The sequence below is a fragment of the Puma concolor genome, chromosome D2 (genome assembly GCF_028749965.1).
Source record: "Puma concolor isolate L17-30 chromosome D2, mPumCon1.1.hap2, whole genome shotgun sequence".
Lineage (NCBI taxonomy): Eukaryota > Metazoa > Chordata > Mammalia > Carnivora > Felidae > Puma > Puma concolor.
The window spans coordinates 36838764-36858479 of record NC_141677.1 but is presented as its reverse complement, the minus strand read 5'-3'; the positions used below and the strand labels follow the sequence as shown (position 1 = coordinate 36858479).

Here is a 19716-nt window from a genome sequence, read left to right as displayed (position 1 = left end):
TGTTCAGGAGCAGAGTAAAGCAAACACCAGGGCAGCAAAGGAAAGGGAAGAGAAATGAAAAGGGGAACAAAACAAAAGAATGAAAAGGAGACAAAGAGGGAGACAAAAAGGTAAAGTGATGAATGAAAAAGTGGGGGAGGCAGGGAAGAAAGACAGAATGAATACAAGGTGCTGTCAGTACTGGGAAGGAAGGCAACATGGAGGCTCTCTTACAAGGAGCAGATTCCACCCTAGCAGTATTTCCCCAGTTCCGACTCATCACTTTCACTGTCTGGTGCTTCAGGCCACACTCTTCCTACCTCCTGACACCGGGTGCTGTGCAGGTCTCTTGGGCCTGCTCCCACCCCTTCAGTAAGCTCTGCTACAGCCATCCGCCAGTTAATGGACGTCTTGGCACCCAGGTGATGGATGAGTCTAATTCTCCAGGTAAGGCACATGGGCACCTACCACCAGGCTGCTCCAAACTCCTTAGGCCCTTCTGCTGATCACAACCCACCCTCCTCTCTGGCCTCTTCCACCACTGAAAAGTGGTTCCCATCTCCACCCTGACATTTACTAGCTGGGTGACCTGGAATAAGTTATCTGACCTCTGTAAGCTGTAAACTTCAATTTCCTCATCTTTAACAATGGAGATGATATTATAGTTCAAGATTAATCTTTCACAGTCAAATAAAAAACACATAAAAAGCACCTAGAAAGATTTTTGACGCATGAGTGGGCCCCATTGTTAAGAGTAGTCCTGGGGGTAGAGACCGTATGTTTATCCATCTTCACAGTCAGTACAAAGTAAGCGAGCCCTGCAATTCTGTGGAAATGAGCTGGAGTAGTGCCCTTCCTTGTACTTCTCATTTATGAGGTTTACATCCTTGTCCCAGGATGTCTCCTGCCATTTACTTAATAATCTAGGAAATTGGTTGGCCACATGCAGAAGACAGAAGATGGCCAACGTGATTTGTGGGCCTTTCAAGGGTGAGCTAGCTTGGAAGGGCACCATGGTCCAGTGTGAAACATCTGGATGCTTCCTTACCTGGTCCCACAACCCAACTGGCCTGAACACCTTACTGTTATTACATTTAATGAAGCCTATTTATTTACTCATTCTGACGAAGCCCAGAACCAGGTACACCAAGCTGGCAAAGGCCCTGTTGTATAATGTGATTAGGTTCAGGTATATCACACAGTTCATGAAATTGTGCTATGATTCATTTTTACAACTTAAATAGCTATTTGGTTGGGTTGCCGGGTTGAACGTGATGAATGTGTATGATAAAACAGAACAAAGAGGGGCCAGTGCCTGTAAACTGAAACATTTGTCAGTGTATTAACTCCTTCCCTTAATTGTGATGCCTTCTTGGGGGCAACTGCCCAATGGCCAGCCTCCTTCAGACCTCATATCCAGTGTCAGATCTATACCAATGCCAGAGGTGACAATTTAATCTCCCCATCAAGGAAAAAGCTTTCTCCAGAAGTTCAACATCTAGTCCATCCGAATCCCTGTGTCAGTATAAGATGATAGCCACAAGTATCCACAGGTCCTATTTCAAAACCCAGTCACCTCTCAGGTCTCCAACTTACATTCCGGTCCTAAAGCCTATTTACCAAACATTTAACTCCTGTCCAAATCAACATTCATGGCAACTCTGTTGAGATATGAGCTTGTCACCTAATTACACACATGCCATAAGAAATAAAGCTGGACTAAAAAAATCACTGTAGCATAAAACTCAGTAGAAATAATGTAGGGAGGAAAAAAACAGGACCTGCATCCCTTGTTTCAGTGTCATTCATGTTGCCTAACAGATTATTTTAGACTGTCCTAGGTCACCTATCTAGATAAAGATTTCCTAAAGTAGACTCTCTGATAAAGCCACTTTGTAAATTATCATTTTATTATTTTGAGAGACACAGAGACAGGGAGTATGAGTGGGGAAAGGGGCAGAGAGAGGCTAAGAGAGAATCCCAAGCAGGCTCCACACTCAGTGAGGAGCCCAACATGGGGCTAGATCTCACAACTGCAAGATCACAACCTGAGCCGATATCAAGAGTCAGATGTTCAACCAACTGAGACATCCAGGCACCCCTGTAAATTATTATTTTTTTAAAGGAAACTGGATTTTTCTTTTAATGTTGAAAGAGGTCTTAGTTAACTCTCACCCTGGCTCATTGTTAGTCATTCACAGAAAAGACATCTGAATGTGTCCTATGTTCCAAAGATGGCTATGACACCTCTCCCACCCAATATGCTCTTCTAAAATGTGATCTTACTATTTCTTTATCACATGGTAGACTAATGCCCCTTGCCTTGGATCTGGGCAGGCTCATGTTGCTGTAATGGACAGAGTGCATGGAAGTGACACTGTGGGACAGTTTCAGCGCTGGAACACTTACACTTGGAGCCTTGAGCTGCCACGTAAAAACTCCAACCAATATCCTGAGGCAGCCACACTGTGAGGAAGCCAAGCCACATGAAGAGCCCATGTATAGGGCTCCATCCAGCAGTTCTAATGGCTGAATCATCCCAGCCTAGATGAAGACACATGTGTGAGTGAGCCTTCAGATGAAGAACTCCAGCCCCCTGCATCAACTCACCCCCAGCTTTTTACTCTTTCCAATGGACGCTCCAAGCTTGGAGACCAAAGACAACCCATTCCACTCTGTCCTGTCTCAATTCCTGATGCAGAGACTCCATGAGTGTAACAAAATGGCAGTTTCCAGTCTCTCCGTTTTGAGGTAACACAGTGACAGCTAACAAGAACACTGGGAAACCAGGGAAGCAAAGGCAAAGTCAAAACCAAACCCAGGTCTGTTGATTATAGGGTTAGTGCCCTATCTTCCTTACTGCTCTTCCACTCTAACATTTGCAAAATACAGCGTACACCTGTGTCACACATGTCAGCTTACTACAATAGTAAATAGGAGCTGAGAAATGTTTGGCCAAAATCTCATCAGATGCTCAGGGGATACAGAGAGGTTTCCACTGTCCTTGAAACTAGTCAAATCTCCCCAAAGACCAGACAACAGAAAACCTACACTCACCAGAACAGCAAAAACTTGGTATCTGGGCATCCCACTAGAAAAAATATATATACCACCCAGGAGTCACTGACATTCACTGGCCCAATGATTTGTTCCCAAGTATAAAATTCCCCGAAAAGCAATCACTGCCCCAAATGGAAGCCCTTATATCACATCTCCCACAAATTCCATTTTACTCTAAGCTTGAAACATATCAACCATCCCCCAATCTGGTCTGCTGGCCACTCGGGTCGGTGACTCAAGCCTGGATACTCAGGATTATCTGGCAGGGAAACGTCTAGGCTCAGCAGATTTAGGATGTGAGACTAAGATTCAAACAGATGAGGACATGTGAGTCATACTCTTCTTTGTGCATCTTCCCATGCAAACCTCCACATAGTGGCACACTTTCAGATTTACTATCCTCTTCTCTTCCTGTTGATGAATCTGTTGAGAATGTTAAGTTTCTTTTACCACTTTTGAGAAGGTCAAGTGAACCCAATGTAATGGTCTTCAAGAAAAGAGACCTTTGGACCAGCTCCTCCTGGGATGAAATAGGTCTTTTACCTAAAGCTTGGTACATCAGATATTATGAATATACTTTCTCCCCAAATTCACCAAAACTTTTTTCTGGATCCAAAATGAAATCTCATGGTCTGACAAGAGATATTTATCTTTTTTGAAGATTTATTTAAATTAAGTCTTGCAAGGGCACCTCAGTGGCTGAGTCAGTTAAGCATCTGACTTCAGCTCAGGTCATGATCTCGTGGTCCCTGAGTTTGAACCCTGCATCAGGCTCTGTGCTGACAGCTCAGAGCCTGGAGCCTGCTTCAGATTCTGTGTCTCCTCTCTCTCTCTCTGCCCCTCCCCCACTCATTCTTTCTCTCTCAAAAAATAAACATCAAAAAAAATTTTTAATAAAAAAAAGTCCTGCAAAGGCATAGAAATTAAATCACCCTTAGCCACTTGATGCGTTGTCTATTGAAAATAAAAACAAACCGTAAACCATAAACTTTGAAATAAACTTTCAAATAAATTTTCATATGTACATGTATGTGATATGTTCACACATGCATGTATAAATACATTATTTGCATGTTAAAAATCAAGACTATCCTGGACCATCTGAGATGTAAATTTTCCATACAGATAGTCATTTTCTGTAGCACGCCTTCCCTGGTAAATCAGAGAAAGACGTGGATTGTCGAACCATCTAACCCAAAATACAGAACTTCATGTTTTTTTCTTTCCCAAGGGTACACTGACCCTTTCTCCTTCCTTTGACAATTCACCTCCTCTTGCTTGACATTCATTTTTTTCATTTGTTAACACACTCGGAGAGAGAAAAGAACTTGTCCAAGTTCACAATGCCTACCAGGAAATTCAACCCAGGTCTCTCTCAGTCATTCTGAATTGTCATTTCTACTTCCTCATTCAACTGCCCCAGATTTTCCCCATTCAGACCCTTAGAATGGTTACAGCCCTGTAGAGCCCAAGTGATGCTAAGCCAGGCAGAAGAATGGACTGCTTCTGCACATCAGTGAGATGTGCAGGCCCCAAAGTGAGACTCTCATTCAGACTTTCAAATACCAAACGGGCAAGGGAAAAGACAAAAAATATACTTAAAGGGTTTTAAACAACACAAAAAACAAAGCTTCCCTTTAAACTCAACACAGAAAGTCACTTGAGGACAGAGCGTGTAGGTCCCTAACATTCTCACCTCGCACCAGACATTCCCAGCCTGACCACTGTGCTAACAGAGAAGCTGCAGATGTGAGAGTGGCCTCTAATTTATTTCCCTCCCTGATTTATTTTCCCCCTGCACATCACTTTGGTATGACAACAATGCATAATTCGATTACATGTGATATATAAAATCATTGCAGCTGTTGAGGAATATTCACAACAAGAGCATTTCAAATCCACACTCAGACACAAATACACACACACACACACACACACACACACACACACCCTTTGTGAATATCCTGCTAAAGTCACAAAGGGAGAGGAACAAAAAGCTCTTCTTTCTACTGATTAGGTACCCCCAGCATTCTTTGCCCACATACTTTTGTCCCTAAGTATAGAATTAAAAGTACCTCCTTAAAAAAAAATTAAAGGAGGTCTAAGAGGGATGGGGACAGCCTTTTGGGGTGAAATGGTGAGAATATAACACAAAAATCAGAGTATGTATCATTTAATTTTACTTTAAGAGGCTGCTGTGAAACTGGGTGCATTTAATTCCCTTTTAAACGCCACGTAAAAGTTTCTCTCCCGCCTGCTCACTCTGTGGGCTACATACCGTGCCTAAGATTAATCCCTCAGGAGTTTTTTATTTCCTATTCTGCCTATCTTTCATCTTCACCCCAGACTAAGCAGATGGATGTGAATTCAAAGTTTTCTGATCTTTAGCACAAGTTATGGAGGGTTATCTTTGGCTGTATATCTTTCCGCTGGCAGTGCTCCCTTGGTGATGAAGGATTAACCACCCCAGCTGTCTCTTCCCAGAATGATGCAGTGCCGTGCTCCTCAACACGACAGCATCACTTAATCTTAATGTCCGCTCTCCGAGCGCAGCCGCGCAGGACAAAGCCAATCAACATCAGATGCCACCAAGATGGACCTACTGCTTGGCCCTGGAGTCTCTCACCCTCTCACTCCTATTAATCAACATCATCCAACCCAATCCCAGAGTTCACTTCTCTCAAACCACAGTTAAACTAAGCTGGGGTCCATGTTAACCATCTGAAGCACGTGGCGGGAGGAGGGGTGGTGGGCGACAATCTGACACGTCAGGAGCATAGCACGCTAAGCCACGTCGCTCACTGAGAAATCCTTCCCTCCGCCCACCTTCTCCCCAATGCCAGCATCCATTCTAGAACACTCAACCCCTCTTCACACACTGAAATTCACCCGTATGGCATAAGAGAGACGATCTTGAATGAAACCTACCTGTCTTCTAAGAAACCCCAAAAGATCTGAAGCAAGACATGAACCCATTCACAATTGAATGGGCTGTATTGGCTTCCTCATCTCCCTAGCCCCAATCCTTACCAGCAGCTTACACATGCAAAACTGGGCCTATCACTTTGCTTTTTGTACAAAAACACAGTCTCATACCAGATGGCACAAATGGAAAGTCTGACCCTACCAAAAATAAACACCCTGCTTGTGTGACTGATACATCCATGAATACATTTAATCCTAACAAGTGTTCTACCCACCCTTCTCCTTTTTTAAAGTTTATGTATCACAGGTGGGGAAAGCAAAATGGTACTCTTGTTTTTTTCTAGCTCCAAGCAATTATAGTAATGTACCTCCCTTTTCTTCCTTAAGGAAGGGAACAAAAAGTCAGCCCAGATCTCAAAGGCAAACGTAATAAAACAGTAAATTATTGCTAGAGTTTACTAAACAAATGCAACCTAGTTAAATTTGGAAAAATCTTCACTTTTGCTTACATTTGCAATTTTACTGCTGAACTACTGGTATTTCTTACTTATGCAACATTAAAATGTATAAGAAATCCTCTTGTGTGCTATATCCAGCATCTACTCTTGATTTATAATACCCAATTTAGGGGGGAAAAAACACAACTAAACCTGATTTAAATCACAGATTACTCTGTAAAACACAAGCAAGGAACTATTCCAAATCCTAAATGTAATTTAAACATATTTATATTTTACAGTGATATATTTTCCCCATTCCTTGTCTTACGACTGTAAACTTTCTATAATTATATAAGCAATTTCCCTAAGGTCACAACATTGATCATAGTTATAAATTGCTAAAGTACAACAACACACAGTGAACAGTAAAATATATGCTGGACATCACAAACAGTTTCATCAAATCAGGAATGGGGTGGGGGGGAGAAGAGGGAGAGAAGAATGGAGATAGAGAAAGGGGAAAAAGTAACAAACAAATTTTCCAAGAAGTCATTATACAATGTCACATCCCTTCCCCAAAGCCATTTGGAACACAGGTCTTACAAATTGTCCTCAGAAGGGCTTGGTTTAATTTTTTATAGTATTCTTAACCCTTTGCCATTTGAGAAGGCAAACTATAGAAGTCACTCAGTTAAAGCACAAGTTAAAAAAAAAAAAAAAAACAGGAAGGGAAATGCTAGAAGATTAAAATTGCCCTGTGCCATGAACCATAGTTCTCAAACTGTGTTCCTAGGAACCCTGGGATTATTTAGAGGTATTCCCCAGATAAAGCAGAGGAGATTCAGGCTTCTCATTCATTCTTTAACCAGAACAACTTCTCCATAATCTGTTACCTCTCGTTGTGCTCAGTGGAAGAAATCTTACCTGGGAAAATAGTTTTAAATGTTGTAAAAAGAATACAATTTGGAAACTACCACTCCTGATGCTGTCACAGTCAAGGATGAGATCCAAAAGAAGCTACTTGAGGGTCTCCAGTTGCCAGTGTGTCTGGTGTTTAAGGTAACTTTTCTCTTAATGAGAAAGGATGCGGGTGCTCTCTACACAGGATGCAAATGGGGTTGCTGTCAGGCGCCTCCAGCGTCCAGGGTTCCAGCCAGACAGGCTGACAGGCTGGTCACCCCTGATGGTTAACAATGCCACACTCCACTCTGGGCAGCTGCCTATTAGGAAGACAGCTGAGACCCAGAGGGGAGGGAGAAATCAGTGTGTGACAGGCACTGCCTTGCTCAATGTAAAATAAACTTTAAAAGACCTGTGTTCTCTGAAAGCTTAGGAATGCAGCAGGCAAATTTTTCCTTTGAAATATTTTCCAAGCCAGGTTAAGCATCTCTATAGTTCAGGATCCTGCTTCAGCTCTCTGAACAATCTAGAGATATTAGTGCATGTTATACATGCTTTCCAGGAGAATGGCCTTTTAAGAGATGAACCTCCTAAAAGGGAAGATATCCCATATGGGGATATGCTCCCCATCTCCCCTTCACTCTGTACTTATTTCTGCTGCTTCTTCCTCTCCTCTTCCTCTCTCCCTCTGCCTCCCATTTTTCTACTTCTTTCCCATCAATGCCTCCCAAATAAATGACATCTGGCTTCCTACAACATGACAATTTTCCCTAACCAGAAGGGAATACTTGTAATATTTGACAGCATAGGAATGGACCAATCAGAACAGATGCTGGCTACGAACAGGGACCAGTTGCACACAAAGGTAGGCTGAATCCATGTAAGTCTTGGCCACAACACCAAAAGAAAAGCTTCCGCCTGCTGGTTGGCTGTGCCAGCTTCACAGAGCTACCAGCTTCTGTACAACTTCAGATTACTTAATTCAGAACCGGTCTCCTCTGCAGAATGGGCATAAAAGTTCCTACCCACCCCCACCCCCAGGTAGAGGAGTCAATGCAAATTAAACGAAAATGTAGCCTAAGCACTCACTAGATGTTAGATAGTTATTTCCTCCTCATTTTCTTAGTTTGTCAGCTGCTGTTTGTCATTTAGATTGCCTCAATGTTTTATGGATCCCCAGTAAACAAGTGAAAAAAAACAAAAAACAGAAAAAACCTTGTAGATTCTGGTCTTAGAAGGGGAGATCTTCAGACCCTGGGTGGACTGTGTGGGAGTTGAAATCCAGTTGCTAAACTACAGGTGATAAAAGGCTGCTGGGTTATTGCCCAGAGACAAGAGGGCTGAGGGCTCTTACTGGATTTTTATCACTCTAACAGCTTTAAAAAAAAAAAATGACTATCAATTTTAAAAATTATACGTATAATTTTGAAAATTATATGAATCATTTTTATCAGAGCAAGCCTTAATTCATGAAAAAATGAAAACTTAGACAATTGAAGTCATTTACCTGTAATCCTGCTACCCACATGATGCTAATGCAAGCAGCTAATATTTTAGTAAGAGCTTACTATATACCAGCATCGGGCCAAGTTTTCCATTATATTACCCATTTAATTCTTACAACTCTTTGATATAGGTCATGAGTCTTAAGAGTAGCTAAGTAATTTGCTCAGGGTCACATGATCACACTGTTCCTAAGTGACATCAACAGGATTTGAACCCAAGTCTGAAACCAAAGCTTATATGCTCAACTCCATATAAGATTCCCTCCAGGAATCCTAAGCCTAGAAATAGGTAGACAGGTAGGTAGCTAGGTAGAGGGGTAGATGCAAGAAATACTCACTGAATTAAGTTTTACTAAGAATTAATCAATATAAATACTTACATATTAAAATGTATTTGGCTCAGATACAGTCCTAAGAGCATTGAATTTCTCCAATAAGACAGTTTTGGTATGAGCAAATTTTATAAATCTCAAGCACAAGTACTTTCCACATGGCCTCTCAAAAATGAGTAAACACTGCAAAACAAACACACAACCACAACGCAGGAGTTTCTCAGAAAATAACAGGGCATTGCAGACCAGACATTTAAGAGAAATAGGAAAATCATGAACCTGACAATACACAGGGCAGGAGTTTCTGCACAAATATTTTAATCACAAATAGCAGCTTGGGGCATCCTATTAAATGTCAAGAAGGGCCAACTCTTTTAATCCTTCAAATCAAATGCCTCTTGTTTCATGAATTCCTATAACTACAGAACCAGAGATACTCCACTTGGGACCTATTCTTCAACTCTCTCCTTGTGGGTGCTAGTGGTGGCCTTAATTGTGGATAAAAATTAGGCCCACTGGGCACTTTTTTTTTTAAGCCCAGAACCTTCAAATCTGTTCCTGCAGGGAGAGCGATAGAATCAAATCCCTCCAAAAACTGAACTTAAAGACTTTGAAAACAGAAACTACCCAGCAATTCACAGATTCAACTCCCCAAGAGGCATCAAATAGAGAGGAAGTGGGGAACAAGGCCATAATCCAACGTGAAAGGCCAGATCTGGCCATCAGACACTCAGGCACAGTCCACCAGGGCTCTAGTCTACCCTGGCCTGAAGCTGCAAGTTAAATAATCATAACCACTGGAAAAGAGCACCTGAAACGTAACAGAGATCCAGCCTGCCATATATCAACTACTCAGTTGATACAAAACACAAAGTCATCAGAGCCTATATCCCCAATTCCCATCTCCTGGGAAACACCCCAACGTGGCCCCAATTCCTTAGGTACCCATAGCATAGCAAACCAACAACTTCTCTCATTTATCTAAAACAGTGGCAGTGGGTCTCAACAACTCTTTGGAGATGGGAAGACTACCTTTTCACACATTTTTCAATTTGATAAATTTGAATTATTTGGAAAATAATTCAAAAATAATTATTCAAAATAATTATTTTGTCTTTCATTCTTCTGATTTTACCCTCTTCAGTAAAGTGAAGGAATAAAGTGTCCTTCATGTAAGTCCTGCATTATTTCTTGCTAAATTGTTGCTGTTATTAATTGTAAATGAGCCCCTTTCTCCCTTCCCCCATTTTGCTGTATGGATTTTTCTATCCATTTTGATGATTTCATGTAACTCTCATTAGTTTAATAGTTCTCAGTTGATCTGTTGGGTTTTCCAGCTCAGCAATCACTTCATTCAAAAAGGTATTTTTACCTCCTCCTTTTTATGATTTATATAAATGTCTGGTTTCTATTTCTTATCTTCCTGCATTAACTAAGGCAATCCCTGCAAACTCAAGGGCTCACAGGGCCAGGCAGGTAAGATAATCGAGTGAACAGAGCCAGAAGAGGACCTTGTGACCGAGACAAGGAAGCCATGTGTCTAAAGGCAGGAGTTACCACTCTGTTCTGGCCACGTGTTACATTCAGGACTACAGGTCTCATCTTGCCAAATTTTTCAGGAGAAACCAGAGATAAGGATTTTCTGGTGAAACCTCCAGTTTCTTTAAATGTTCACAATTTTTTTTTTTTAATTTTTAAACACAGGGCAAACACAGATCAAAACAGAGTGCCTGATGGTCAGATTCAGCCCAAGAGTGACCAAAACCTCCAGGTGAGATCTTCCAGGATTTAAGAAAACAATTTCATTTAAATCATAACAGAAATGTACACCCTTATCTCAACCCTTTCTCTAACATTGCACCACTGAAGAGGATGTTTGCTTCTGACATGAGGTAAGGTTTCCATCATGTTAAATCTCTATGTAATGTTAGTTTACTAAAAATAGTTTATCAGCAATGAATTTTGAATTCTATTAAGATGATCTAGTTTTCTCCTTTGACCCTATGTGATTATTTATATCAATAAATTTCCTAAGATTGGAAAAGAAAAAAAAATGCCTAAAATATACTGTGGGAGAATTCACTCTAATATGTGCTTTCAAAGAAAAAATGTAAACAGAGATTTCTTAATTTTTTTAACTCCTTGATTTTATTAGCTCAACCCTTAGTTGTGACTTGCTTTCTCACCCATCTTCCAGCAACTTAAGCGAGTCTGTCAAAATCCTAGTCGTAAAACTGCCACTGACATCATCTGTTTCAAAAAATTACTCACAACTGGATCCATCATCAGCTCTGTCTACACAACCAGTTTCAAATTCCAAAGCAATTCCACACCACAATCTACATCTGTATTCCCAAATCTACTTTCATGCAGTTTCCCAAGTCCACTTTGATACAGTTCATTCTTTGGAAACATGCTAGGATGGCACATTTTCTAGAAACAGGTTTTGTTAGGGGGTAGAGAGTGAGGGGAGGCAACTTTAAATAAAAAAGATGTAACTGGCTTAAGACAGAAAAGACATTCAGTGCATGAATGTAAAAACATCACAAAACTTGGCTTACAAAATTGTTAATTATGTATTTGACAGTGAAATATCACAAACAGCTGGAGCTAAAGAATACAAACTCACACAAGGAGTGGGAAGGAGTGGGAAAAAATACATGGAAACTCAGAAAAATGCCATCAAAGAGAGTGTTTAAACTCAACCTCTTTGGTAACAACTTTTACACCTACGTACCAGGTCACCTACCTCAACCAAAATTCACAAGCCAACCTCCCAACTCCTATTCCTAGACTTGTAAAAGCAGCCCAGCTCTCTATTACATATCCTCCTCCCCCATTTAGAAAGTTGGGCCAAATGGTGTGTGACCATCCGAGAGGAAGAGCCAGGCCAGAATCTAAAAAATGTGCAAACCAAGGCTGTAAAAAGAAAAGCCATCACTTTGAGAAGTTTGGTTTAATTTTTTTTTTTTTCAAAATATGTCAATAGTCACAATGCCTTGGGAGAGTGCTCCAGAGAACTCCCAGAGCCTGACACCCCATCTCCCCTCAAACACATGCTCAGGCACTCACCACATCTTCTGCCAGGAATCCACTCTCCTGGGACTCCTCCCCCAACACACAGGGAGGGGCCAAAGTCAGAAATACACACATGGAGCTGTTCTGAAAATTCTAACCAGCAGAGTCCATGACAAGGCAAAGCCCAGACCAGACTTCTTGGTGGGGGGTGGGGAATGGCTGCCTGATCCTGACACTAGGAGGAAAGAATCTTAGCAAGAAAAAAAAAAAAAAAAATCCCACTCTTTAAGGACCCCTTCAGCAGTTCTATGCTGGAAGAGACATAGGCTCCTCCTATAGCTAATATAAAGACAACCTGGTTCCCCCCCCACACAAGACACACCTGGTGGCAAAAAAGAAAATCCAATCTTTAAATCCGCAGGGCTTTTTAACATTTGAGAGTCTGAAGGGTGCAAGCTTAGAGAGTATAACATTTACAGAAATATTTTAATATTCTTTCCAATATATCTAACAGTATATTAGTAAAGCCTTCCCGAATAATTCGATATTGGCTAGCTAAGATGGTAAATTTCAAAGTCCAAAGGTGAGAGCCTTCGAGGAACATAAAAAAAAAAGTATCACACAGTCTCTTCTTTTTAGATGGCATAAAGAAACATCCTTATTTGTCCACCTCCAAGTATTTTTAGAAAATGCTGAGAATAACCAGATTGTGACTTAAGCTTCTCTGAAAAGAACTGACAACCAGTGGACATCCCAATTCCTTCCCCTAATAATTTTCCCCACAGATTTCCACATCTTGGACAAAGGTTTAAGAGACTGACATTCCCTCTGACTATAGATCATACTGTCTATAAGTGTAAGAGGCACTCAAGTAACCTTCCCTGGGAAGATACCAAGCTCACTCTTCCCTGGGATACTGATCACGTCCTACTGTAATGTAGAAGAGCATAAGCATTAAGGTTGCTGATGGGCAGCAAAGGTCTTGGAATATTAGGAGCCAGTAAAACAACAAGGAGAAGCATCCACACAAGGACAGAACACATTATGGTGTTCATCACCGATTACAAAACCAAACAAACTCCTCATCCCCAGCAGCCTAACAGCAATGTGCCCACATTCCAGAATAAGGGGAACCAGTTTCGGGTGGGTCAGTGGAAACAGCCCTACCATCCAGAAGACCATGGCAAAACCACATCAATGCCAGTTGTAGGAGATCACTCTATTTTGCAAAATATAAAACTGTTTCATTGCAAATCTATGGAAACAATGTCAAAGGGGCCAAGGGCTGTCACTTTGAGTCAAAGAAGGCCCATTTCAGTGCAGCGCTGATGGCCAGCAATGTCAAGGCGAATTACACCCCCAGTTGCTGAGAGAGAAATCAAAGTCAGGAGAGAAATGTTCAGCTGGAGACACACCCACAGGAGTTCGGAAAGCCAGCTCTCCTTCCAAGCCATGCTAATCTATCACAGGCTCAAACAAAGGATGTGTTTTTTCCCATCAAGAAATGGAGAAGACTGATGATGGGACAGTCTGAAGGGAGTGTTAGTGAGCTCTTGTGAGGCCAAGACTCTACTCAGGCCTCCATGTGGGGGGTGAGAGGGAGGGGAAGCCACAAGGCTCACTGCCTGGTGGAACCTGAACATAAAAAGGGGAATAATGACCAGAAACTGAAAGGGATGGATGCCCAAAGAAAGAAATGGAGTCCTTGTTCCATGTTGTACTGAGGTTTCATGAGCTGCCTGAGTGAACTGGTAGGTGGTACACACAGGACGCATGACGTGGAATTAAGAGGTTATGAGATCTTGGGCATGTCATAAACTCTCTGGGCCACAGGTCAGTTACAGCCAGTAAGAAGATTCTGCAGGTACATGTCATGGCTGGCAATTTCTTCTCTAAATAGAGGTCAGAAGGAAGATCAAAAGGTACAAACAAGTTCGGACCCAGTTATGAAGTGGGAAAATAAAGGAAGAGATAGTAACAACCCCTCTATAGTAACATCCATAGATATAAACCAAACATGAAGGACTGGGAGGGAAGCAGATGCTATGTATGCAGATTGTGTTGATATCCACCAAGGCAAACCTAGGGGTGAACTTCTAATGGGGAAAACAACAAGATCCTCAAGCTCCTTGATATAAACCTGATAGTTACTTACATTCTTGGAACCAAGAATTTGAACACTTAAATGCTCAAGCCTTTATTCAGCCTGTGGATGGACAAGGAGTGGTAAGTATACGCCTATAATTTAAGAGCAAAAGGAAAAGAAAGACTATCAATCATTAAGTATCTTCTGGGTGCCAAGCACTGCTTTATGTGTGTTTATGAAATTTCATTTAATCCTACTCATTACTCATTTTCCAAACAAACTAAGGCTCAAAGTGAGATTATAAAATTTTCAATGTACATTCATCAACAGTCTTAACTACTGGATGTGACAGAGATTAAACCACTGAGAGCCACTTGGAAGATTTCTTCTTGAGAGTCTGTTATCTTTTGGGGCCATAGAGATTACTGGGCCATAGAGATCTCAGTTTGCAGAAATGCCTAGCCACTGCAAGATAACTATCCATGTTATCCTCACTTTCCAGAAACCCAATGATAGAGAAGACATCTTGGTTTTTCCATCATCCCCAAAAGCCAAAGAAGTAAGACCTGCTCCTTAAATCATGATAGTCCTTGAAAGAGTAGGGAGGGGAAAGGATTCCCCCTCCGCTCACCAACAATCCCACCATTCACATATACACAAGCCTGTGTGCAATGCGACAGAACCAGTAGGTTTCACCTTAATGATGAGCCAGAGACTGGCCAGCCCAGCCAGGAGGAAATGCAGCAGAAGGGGCCATGTATCCGCCAGCCCCACAAAAAGGGATCATCCTGGGCCCAGTCCTTCCATCAGGCAACTTTTAACTTGGAACATAAAAATGAAAAAGTGCCTTTGTTTAAAACCCTCCTGAAGTTTCTGATCACGATGATTTATGTAAATAAAATGTTAAATTAAAATGTAGGTGTTAATAAAATTACATCTATGATGGAATGGCTGTTCTTTTTAAAACTGATCTGCAATAAATTTTCTAAATTCTGATTGCAGGTGATTCAGGCCTTGAAAGCTTTGCCAACAATAGCCAGCAGAGGTCTATTACTGAAGTGGTATTAATATAGCTATCATCACCAATTCAAAGCAGATAATAAAGGACTGACACATTTATTATCATTATTAATTAACAGTTTTCTGAGATGGAATTAAATCAATATGCTGCTCTGATATCATTTTAACTAGTTATGCAAATCAAACATTTAGAGCCCATGAACAGATATAAATGCCATTCAAAATTCACTTCACACTTATTACTGTAATATCAGAACTTTCAGGCTTTGCTAGTAAAAAAAAAAAAAAAGACTTAATGCTCATTTAATTACACTCAGACATAAAGCTTATGGAATGAAAGTTGAAATAGCTGATTAGTTAGGAAGTCGTAGTAAGGCTATAACACTCGGGATAGACAATGAGATAATAATGTGAAAACGTGGGACTCTGTACAGAGTGGTTCTGGCAGATCCTATTAAAAAGGACAATGACATGTGTAGGAGAATATGTTTCAAAATTACAAAGTTGAAGGCCCTTTCCTAAGTCCAAAAAGAAGAAAGGGAGGGAGAGGAGAGAAAAGAAGAGAAAAAAGAGAAAAAGGTTAGGTTGGGAGGGGAACCTAAAACTAGTCATTTATAATATAGAAAAAAAGTGCCAGGTTCAATTGCCCAACATTTCTTCCTAACTAGACGTTGATACTCATGATGACTGAGGAGCTCTTTCCATGCAGAACGCTAACTCTACCTCCCAGCTTTTCTTATCTGATGAACAGAGGGCTCTCTCCACACCCAGGACAGCATCTAGAGAGTCACAGTGAGTCAGAGTTCTCTGCTTCTGGGTCCAACAAGGGCAAGATAAGATGCACAAGATCTGACACTTAGCCATTTGGGTTACTCATTCACAAAAGCACCTAAGCCCCTGACGACGGGCTGCACTAAAAATACTACCAGGGGGACTGGAACAGCCTCCAACCCTAGCTCTGTGGACAACGAAGAGGCAGCTCACTGTTTGGGGGGGTGGAAGGCAGGGATGCCAAGAAGCAGTGTGTGAGACTGAATGACTTTCCCGGATTCCCCCAGCCTGTATGTCCTGAGCACTACTCAGGCAGCCTTCTGGAAACTAGCTGGCAAGTCCACTGTCAGCGCCACCATAAAGAGGCAGCCGTTCTGATGGGCCAGTGCTCTGAGGTCAGGTCATGGACAAACTTAAGACCCAGAAAGGAGCAGCCCAAGACTTTGAGTATTGCCTGGGCCATGGCTTTGGCTTACAGCCAGGAGCTTAGATTTAGAGCATTTTTATGAAAAGATGGAATTGTTTCTATAGCGTTTGTCTGGGCAATACCTTGCTCTTCTTTTTTCTCCAAATCTTATTTCCACCTTCACGGGGAGGAGTGCATTGGATTTTCAATGTGATCCATTTCAGAGCCAGAAAATGAATAGAACACATAGCAATAGAAAATGCAGCACCAGTGTTCTGCTGTGACCCAAAAGGAACAATGTAAAAAGGAGAGAATAAAATGTTATCCTTTCTGCACCTTCTACCCCTGAACTTATCAGCATCTTAACATTCCTCATGTGTTTCTTAGAAATCTAAACCTCAAGTCGCACACTAGTATCCATTGTTGTTTTGCTGTTTCCATTGGAATTTTATAACTGCCCCCCCAAAGTCGTTATGACTAAAAAGTTAAAACTTCATGCACTAGGATTCTTCTCTGGGAGGGAGAAAATGTACTTATCAGTAGGAGTAGTGGTGGGCACAGGGCAATGCGCTGAAAAAAGACTGGAAGGTGTACGAGAAAATACCTAACAGCAGTCCACTCAGAGTAGCCCGATAATGGGTGATATTTTGTCATCTTCTCTGCGCTTTCATTTATTTTCCAAACCTTAACTACATCCATTTGTCCCATGAAGAATATTTATTGAGGGCCAGCCACTGGACAGGCACTGGATAGGATGCTGAAAACTCAATGCAGAGGAGGAGAGGTCAGTGGAGAGCAACTGGTTCTCCTGCCACTGGTGCTGCTCTAAGTGGTTGAGGCTTGCTTGTGCACAGGCAGGGAGGCGGGGTTGGGGCGGTGGGGAGTCAGCTAAAATAGATCCTCACCTCCTCTTTAAGCTGCCAACAGAAAATACAAGTGTACCACATACTAAAGAAAGACTCAACATTTCTCTAAATTTCCTCTATAAGGCTCTTCAGAAAGTTGCAACTTGAGAAGGAAAAGAATGGGAGAAGATGGGAGAGAGAAGAACTATTGAAGTCTCTTACACAAAGGGTAGGGAGCAGATATTTGTGCTATTTTTTTAAGCCTAGAAAAAGATATTAAGCTAACACAAGAGATCCACAAGTTAGAGACAAGTTTGCAGAAGATGGGCAAAGTGGGGTATCCACTTGGTAAGTAACCAAGGAAGATTAAAACTACTTTTTAAAAGTAGCTAGAGCCTTCCCCACTGCCTCCAACCACACCTTATCCTGATCCATTGCAACGCAGACTAGAATCAGGAGTAAACCTCTGGAATGCAGTACAGTGTGTTGGTTAAAAACACAGACTCCCCTACCAGTTACACAAGTCACCTACACTCCCTGTGCCTCAGTTTCCTCATCTTCAAAATGACAATAGTCCTATCTCAAGAGGTTTGCTACCAGGATTAAATACCGTTGGTCCATGTAAAGGCTCAGAACAGTGCTCGTTATATGGCAAGCACTCAACACACCATGAATACCATCAGCAGCAGCATCCCTGCCATCTCAAAAAGGTGCATCCCGCTCAAGCTTTACCCCCACAACAATGACCCCACCATCACTGCTGGAGTGCCAAAGGTTAGCAGGCTTCCAGGGCTGAGAGTAGCTATATAATCTTCACACAGGATTAGCCTGACCAAACCCATGAACATGCAAACTTCCCACGAATAAGATCACTTGAAAGTAATTTTGAGGACTTGGTCCTTCCACGCTTTACATAACCAATTTATGATAATGGAGCACTGTTTTTTCTTCTGGCCCACCAGTCCCCTGCATTGTTATTAGTGCTGCCTTGGTTAGGAAGCTGCAATATGATCCTCTGACTAGAAATACTGGCATAATTTATTGCATTATTACTCCTCTGAACTGAAAGCAATTAATTACCTGGAGCAGGATGCACAAGTGAAAATTTATCAGAGGGAAGTGATGAAAAATGTGCCCACTGCTTTAAAATAATAGGTGCTTAATGGTTTTTTTGTTTGCTGGCTAATCTCAGGCATCTTATAAACAACTCCAGCTCAGTTATCAGTTGTGAATTCTGCCCCCACCCCCTCCTTTTTTGCCCCCTTATATTATTCTATCATCCCGTTATCTTCCCTTGAGGACAGGAAGAAACATTTAAGATATTTACTTAAAAGCAGAAGAAAGACACCATTCCTCTTCTGCATGGTACAATTATTAATATAACATAGAAATACATGATAAAATATATTTGTATGTTTATCGCCCATGTTGGTAGCACAAATATATCTGCCTGATTGATGTCTCTTTCTATGAGAGCGTTTACTTTGAAACTTATAAAACACAGAGTGGATGAAAAGACATTCTGTGGGACACAAGTACTTTAAGTATTGTCTCCAACACCTCGTAAGTGACTTTCATGTAACCTGCACCGCAAAATCCTCCAATACCGTCTCCGAGAATGTTTTCCACCCAACACTTCCCTGTCTTTCTCCTATTACCGTCATCGACCGAGATCCAGAAAGAGAGAGGAAACAGGGCCAATAATGCGTTATTGTATTATTTATAAATTTCATGCACATGTGAAAGATAGGAATAGGGCTAAATTCATCATATTTGTTCCTACTTTTCGAATTATTCACATCTGTATGATTCCGTAATTGTTTCTTGTATAAAGTTATTGGAGTAATTTTGCTCCGTATATTCCCGATCAATTCCCCCTCTCAAGGGCACAGTTGAAAAGTGATATTTGAAAACGGCCTCTGATAGATTGCATGGTTAGTCAGCAGCAGAGACAAACAACCTAATCCAGCACAAATTAGTTCAGCTGCCAGCAATAGTTTTATACAAAGATGTAAATTATGTTGTCAAAATCGGTCGCTTTCTAGCTTGCTGCTCAGCTAACAAGAAACCACTTTGGCTGATAAAGATGAACACTAAGCTTCCCTCTCTTACAAATTTGCAAATCTGCCATTTCAGCATTCTGTTAGCCACAAACAAACAGCCAGCTATAATTGCTTCTTTTCTTCCACGATGGTATTTTTCCCCCTCGGGCTGTTCCTTCCAGGCTGCTCTTGAAAATAACAACAACAACAAAGCCCAAAAGCACCACAACAATAAACACCAGCAACCCTCAGACAAGAATTTAGGGAAAAGCTGGCCGTGTACCCATCCCTCTCGCTGCATCACCTCCCTCCTCACAGAACCACCAGCCTGGCCCATTCACCCTCAGCGCCCTCGCTGCGTGAAGACCCTGACAACCTCACTCCCCA

General features: G+C 41.5%; 1 protein-coding gene across 6 annotated transcripts in view; it reads right to left on the bottom strand.

The window, feature by feature from the left end:
• LRMDA (leucine rich melanocyte differentiation associated) overlaps window positions 1–19716 on the bottom strand; it is a 1048113-nt gene that overhangs the window by 832030 nt on the left and 196367 nt on the right. The window lies entirely within an intron of this gene.